The sequence below is a fragment of the Odontomachus brunneus genome, unplaced genomic scaffold, assembly GCF_010583005.1.
Source record: "Odontomachus brunneus isolate Ranch 3 - 2012 unplaced genomic scaffold, Obru_v1 Obru_scaffold_105, whole genome shotgun sequence".
Classification (NCBI taxonomy): domain Eukaryota; kingdom Metazoa; phylum Arthropoda; class Insecta; order Hymenoptera; family Formicidae; genus Odontomachus; species Odontomachus brunneus.
The window spans coordinates 186,242-193,468 of NW_022639555.1; the positions used below are offsets into that span (position 1 = coordinate 186,242).

At 35.6% G+C, this 7,227-nt stretch overlaps 1 protein-coding gene across 3 annotated transcripts in view; it reads right to left on the reverse strand.

Annotated features, from left to right (window-relative positions):
- LOC116849070 (protein vein) overlaps positions 1–7,227 on the reverse strand; it is a 934,475-nt gene that overhangs the window by 84,674 nt on the left and 842,574 nt on the right. The gene's annotated exons all lie outside the window — the stretch shown is intronic.

Here is a 7,227-nt window from a genome sequence, read left to right on the forward strand (position 1 = left end):
ATATATATATATATATATATATATATATATATATATATATATATATATATATTTAATCGTATATATATTTGAGCATACTTCTTATCTATATTGAGTCTGTACCGAATATTATTTTTACTAAACTGTTGCACTTATTTTAGCACAATACTTTGGCTTAACAAATGCTTGATAGTCCGTGACCGCCGCATTTAGTTGAATAAAATAATATTCTTTCAAGTCAACAGTTTCTTCTCTTCTCAGTGTATATCGTTGATCTTTCGCGTATTCCTCCTCTGATCGTACGTATCATGTATCTTTGGGATTCAAATTAGTTTAATAAAAGTCATTGTGTTGCGCGTTGAGGGAGAGAGATCCTGCGCGCTGCCCGCGATCGTATAGAAAACGATTTTTCTTGCCGCGTCGGCAAGCTTTAATATGGTGCACGTGTCATATCGTCTGCGGTATTCATGCGTTTTATTCCTTCCCGCGCTGCGGACGTTATTGTGTGTTTCATAAAAATCGGTGGCACAAAAGAGCGGCGCCGTCGAGGGTGTCTGGAAGATACGCAATAAAAATGCGCGGCCGGACGTGCGCGGGAAGGGCGAAGAATGAGGAAGCGGATCCGTCCGTATAATAAAAATAACAGAGACGCGCGCGCGATCAAATTCACGATGAAAAGACTCCTCCGGCGAATTCACCGGGAGATTTCCCTCTCGGTTGACGAGAGTCGTCGGGTCAACCTCGATCTTTCCCGTCGGTCTCCACGACCCGGCGATAAGGGGCGCCGTTCTGTTCGAGTGATGTTTTATTCAAGCCTCACTCCGTATGCTAAATATCTTGTTTCGTTCCGCGTCCCGATTCCGCAGCTGTCATTTGCGCGCACCGATTCATCGGCTCGTCCCGGCCAATTTCGTCGTCGCGCGAATTCTCAGCCACAGCTCGGAGCGCATCGCGCGACATTAGCCCGCCGCAAAGGACACCCGATAACGCGACACGTCCGAGAACTTTCCCTCCTGCGTCACGGCTGATAATCAAAGCCTGTTCAAGCCAAACGCGCGTAAGCAAAGCTGAGGGGGCGTGCGAGGCCGCATTTCCGATAAGTTTCCGCCCGGCAACTCCCACGCTCGATCCTTCTCAATCCGCTATCTATCTCACCTTTCGCCCCCTCAAGAAAGTCGCTTCCGGAGGGCCGGCACGAAGTTCGATTAAGAGAAGCGTTTACGAGGATCGCCGTAGCGGCAGTTCGAACTTTATGGACTAGCGAGAGCTTTTTACGAGGGACGAGCTCACGAAATACAGCGCCGGGATCGAAAGTGAATATTCGTGTATTCTCCACGATTATTTTCCGCCCTCTGTCTCCGCTTCCTTTCACCGCTCTTTTCGTCTGTGCGGAATAGTTCGTTTAATTATTTGGCGGAGTCGATACGCTACCGTCAGAGCAGCGCGTTTCATTCCCGTCAAGAGGGATGGTCGTGTGCAATCAGTTAATTACACACATGAAATATTTCAGAAGTAATGACACATTCGAGTTCTCAACGAGCTTCGAAAAAAAGACGTTCTCAGTTCGTTCGTCTATACAGGGTGTCCTTCGCAATTTTTGTGAGAATGTACACTGAGAGAAATTATCCAATAAGAAATTAACAAACGGATATTTCCGATCAAAACCGATCAAAATACCAATAAATTTCATATCCAATCAGGAAATATCCGATGTGCAATATCGGTTCATAATTTTTTCGTCGATTTATCTGATGAAATATCATTATAATTGGAAATATCCGATAATATTTAATCGAATATTCTGATCAGATGTAAAAATAGATCGGAATTTGATTGGAAATATCCATTTTTTAATTTTTATCGGGTAACTTCTCTCACTGTAGAACGGATTGAAATGAACATAAAAGTCCCATGCCGTTTTGCGAATAAATCTCGAGATATTAATTAAAGAAAATTGATAAATAATCACGCACGATATGGTAAATGAGCTGTAGTGGCGCCAATCTGCCGTTGGATCAAATTGAACAAAAAGATCCTCTACTATTTTGCAAATGACCACATAGATTTTTAGATATAAACTAAAGAAAATTTCTGCATTATCGCGCATAATCATGTTACAATTTTCTTTCATTAATAAATAAAAATCTACGTAGTTATTTGCAAAATGATAAAAGATTTTTTTGTCCAATTTGTTTTAATGTACAAATACATAACAATACATATCATCTCTACAGCTCATCTACTATATCATAATTCATTAATCTTCTTTAATTAATCGCGAATATTATTGCGATTATCGCAAAACGGTACAGGACTTTTATGTTCACTCTATTCTATACAAAAATTTCGAAAAAGAACCTGAGACACCCTATATATTTTTTTATAACTTGGGAAACCGCTAGAGATATTGAGATGAAACTTTTTGTAACTCGTTAAGCATGTCATTTACATGATTCTCGAATTAATGTCATCACTTGAGTTTGTCTAGGTCATTCAGGAATTCGATAATTTCATTATTTCCTTGAAAACTTGAGAATATTTAGAGATACTAGACGGAACATTTATTTTTGGCCATTTTAACTTGGAAAAAAGAACTTTTTAACTGACTTCAAAAACAAACTTTTAGTTAATTAAAAAGTACGAAATGAAAAACCTTTAAGAAAGAACCGCTTTTAAAAATCTCAAAAGCCCTAAAAAATACAAAATATTTTCAATCAATATTCTTGTGTATTTATAATACTATTTTAATATTTTAATGACATTAGGAATTGACATGAAAAAGAATGCTGTATGCTTGTATATTAGATCAAATTGAACAAAAGAATCCTCTAACATTTTTCAAATTACCACGTAGATGTTTAGTTATTAATTAAAGAAGATTGGTGCATTATTGTGCATAATTGTACACTAATATTTTTTAATTAATAACTAAACATGTACGTGGTCATTTGGAAAATAATAGAAGACTTTTTTGACTTATTAAAATACTTTTTACTTATTAACCCTTTAAGGCGCATAATTCATGGGATATTTTGGTAACTTTTTTTAAATGAAATATTGTCAAAAACACTGTAAACAGCACATTTATAAAGTTTTAATTGCCTGATCCTAAGTGATCCCTATTGGTGCCAGTGATACTAAAAGGGTTAAAATAGTGGACTTTTTTTATTTAATATACAAGCATGTCGCCATCATAGCTCATCTACCGTATAGCGCGTGATTATTCACGAATTTTCTTTGATTAATATTGTGTTGAGTAAAATGTAATTTCGTATTTTGCGGATAGATGTCGTTAAGAGAAAATATATTGGGAGCTAGCTTCACTCAAGATCTGACGGACATTTTTTTTGAAAGGTTATATTTTCCCGCGTATATAAAGCCATAACTCGTCAAAATCGATTCACTAGTTTTCATTTGATGGCACTGTAAACATGGGTCAAAACAAGCAGTACTGATGTTTTTCAATGTTTGACGCTTTTCTACTTTCGCAAAAGGAAAAATGCGACGCAAACTAAAAACAAAATATGTACAGAAACTAAGAACAAAATGTGTACAGAAAAGATGCTGTAGGCGAACGTGTGTGCCAAATCTCGCGAAATTTCGTGCTGATGATACGACGTTGGTAAGTGCTTAGGTAGGCCGTTGGTGGTAGATTACGACCAAATGAAAATATTAATTGAAAATAACCCTTATTATACGACACGAGGTATCGCACAGTTGTCAACGTATCTGAAAAGACCGTTGTAAACCACTTGCTTGGTTACGTGTCTCGGTACGCTGTCTAGGTACCTCACAATTTAAGCGAAAAAAATTTAATGAACCGCATCTTCATTTGCGATTCATTGCTCAAACACAATGGAAACAATATATTTATTAAACGAATGGTAACAGGTGATGAAAAGTGGATTATGCACAATAATGTTGAGCGCAAAATATCATGGAGGAAGTGAAATGAACCGCCGCAAACATCGAAGCAAAACGTCCACGCGAAAAAAATCATGCTGTGTATTTGATGGAATTGCAAAGAAATACCTAGTGTATTATGAGTTGCTTCCACAAAACCAAACAATTGATTCCAACAAGTACTGCTCCCAACTGAACTGTTTGAAAGCAATCGATAAGAAAAATCGATAAGAAGCGAGCAGAATTGAGTAATCGTTTCATCTTCCATCAAGACAACGCTGGACCACACGTATCTTTGGCAATCCATAAAAAATTATTGCAGCTTGGCTGGGATGTCTTGCCTTATCCATTGTATTCACTTGACCTGGCCTTAGATTTCCATTTATTTAGATTTCTGCAGAATTCGCTTAATGGAAAAAATTTCACTTCTTTGGAGACCTGCAAACAACATCTTGAGGAGTTTTTCGCTCAGAAAACTAGAAAATTCTAGAAAGACGGAATTTTACTTAAAAGATAGCGAAATGTTATAAACAAAATGGTGCATGTATTTCTCAATAAAATTATTTTTTAATATGAAAATTTTAATCTTTAAGCTTGACCTAAAAATACGAAATTACTTTTTACTCAACCTAATAACTTAAAATTTTATGTTTAATTGTTAAAACGCTAAGTATTTTTTCTTTTGCTTGACCTAATCTATCTGTATACCGCGGCTCCACTGTGAGTTACCGGATTCTCGGTATATCTAATGAAGCTATTCGTTTATTGCTAACATATATCAATTTTAGCTGGACTATAAGTGTGAATATATTGTATGACTTGTAAAATATAATATATTATATTAATAAACTGCTATAATATATTGGGTACAAGTTTTTCGCGTACACAGAGAGAACGATTTATTGAATCAAATAAATATTTCTTTGGAATAGTCAGAACAAATTATTTGGTTGATACAACAAAAATATTTCTTTGGAAGTAAGCCGCAAATAAATATTTTTGTCAAACAAAATTTTGTTCGATTAATAAAAAAAGTTTGGACTATTCTAAAGAAGTGTTTATTTGATTCAACCAAATCATTCTCTCTGTATATGTTCATGAAATTGTAGATATGCACATTAATAAATTTCTAGTTATAATCGTAAAATGCCTCTTGAAAATCTCCGACTTCAAAGTAGTCAAAATTGTAAATACTACTTTAATATCCAATTTAATTAATTTTTTTTGCGTCACAAGTTCGGTCGCCGTTTAAATGGATGCAAATGTAGACGTTGTTTTTCCCCTCGCGTTCTCGTTAATTTTCACCCTCTTATGGTTACCCTTTGACGATTTCGAAATTCATGCCATCCCTTTCCGTTTACGTTATTTACGCGTCGCTCCCCGGCAAGAAAATAGCCGGAAGGCTATTTCCCCAAGAAGAGTGACTTGTCCCAAAACGACTCGTCGGAATGCAATAAGATGTTGAAAGAGAAGCGAGACGCGCGGTCCCTCGAGTATGAAAATTTCTTTCGTGTTTTCTGCAAGTTCAGTTGTGTCAAGGGAGATTTCCATCGTCCCCAAAATATCTCCCGCGTCGGAGGAGAACCTGTCTCACGCGGGCATAATAAGGGCGATTAATTCTCTTTCGTGTGATCTTTCCACGTCAGAGAACCTATCATATTTCGCCTGCTCGTATCGCTCTTGTTTGCGTAATTTCCAGTCAGGTACAACTGCCAGCAGTATTCGCAATATCGCTTGTAATTAATTCTCGCTATCGCGCGTTCCAACTATGACATGATTTTCAGACGTCAAGGAGAAAACCCATCTTGTAATTAATACCAACCGGTTGTAAGCGCACTTGTAATCTCGCGGAACGAGCCAGTTAGAGAAAATCGACGAAGTCTGATGCGCGTCGCATTGTATTCCGAATTCCCGCGTCGGCATTAACAGGTCGTTTTGACCAAAGCTAACTGAAGTACAAACTAATTTGGCAAATTAATAATGATACGTTGTTTACACAATAATACGTAAATTGCATGCGCTAATTCAAACATAACGTTGCAAAATGATAATGTTGTACTTACCTATCCGAAGCGTGCGAATGGAGCAGCATACGAAAGTTTCTGCCGTGCATGTAATAGCTTGAATTATGAGATATTTGCCCGTGTGGAAAATTTGCAAAAAGACATAAAGTAAAGGATCGATTTTCGTTTCATAGTTGAAGTTCGCGAGTAACGTACTCTCTAAGTTTCTTAGAGTGAAATTTCACTCGCAAAGTAAGTCACTCGAGTGACTTTTTATTCAGAAACCTGTTTAATTTCTCCACTCTTAAATACCGAGTATATATTTTCACTTGAATTTTAGGAGTGAATCTGATGTATTCCACTGTCCCAGGAACATATTCAATCGATTGCAACATTCGCTCATATCAAGAATTCATCCTAAGTTTGAGTGAAACATTTACTCTTGCGATTTGCGAGTGGCGATATTTTCATTGTCGCTTTGAGTAAAAATACTTTTCATTTGTTTTGAGAGAGATTTGCAAAAAATTTAAAGTTCTTTTTAAGTTACTTGAGTGAAATTACTCGAAAAGTAGAATACCAACTGAATCATACAAATTTTAATAATTGTTCACTCATATAAAGTGAATTCTCTACTCTGAATTGTCAGGTGAATATTTTTACTCGAAATTGAGGAGTGAATCTGATATACTCCACTGTTATAGAAACATATTCAATCGATCGAAACATTCGCTTAAGGGGATTGGAGGGTCAGATTGCCTGAAAATTGTGCTTGTGTTTCATAATTTTTTTTGACAAACTGAATGAATATGCGAAAGTGTTATTTTGACGTGTATTTATACAACATATAAAGAGAAGAAAAATATAATTTTGATGATGAAATATTCAATATAAATGTATGGTTCATGCAGTTAAAATATATTTCGTTTTTTTTAAGCTCGTCATTTTGCAGTAATATCTTGACTTTCAGTGGTTAAATTAAGCTGAATTTTAGGTAGAAAATTTCCGTAAGTTTATCGTTATCGTGTGAACCACTACAATAGAAATTGAGTAAAAGTTAACAAAATTGCAAATATCTTAATGGAATATTATTAAATTTTCCGTTTTTTATAGTAAAAAAATTAATATTTCAAAATTAAATATTTTCACGAGTTTATCACACGATAACGACAAGCTTATGGAAATTTTCTACCTAAAATTCAGTTTAATTGAACCACCAAGAGTCATGATATTACTGCAAAATAACGACTTTGAAAAGAAAAACGAAATATATTTTAACTGCATGTACCATATATACTTATATTGAGTATTTGATTATCAAAATTATATTTTTCTTCTCTTTATA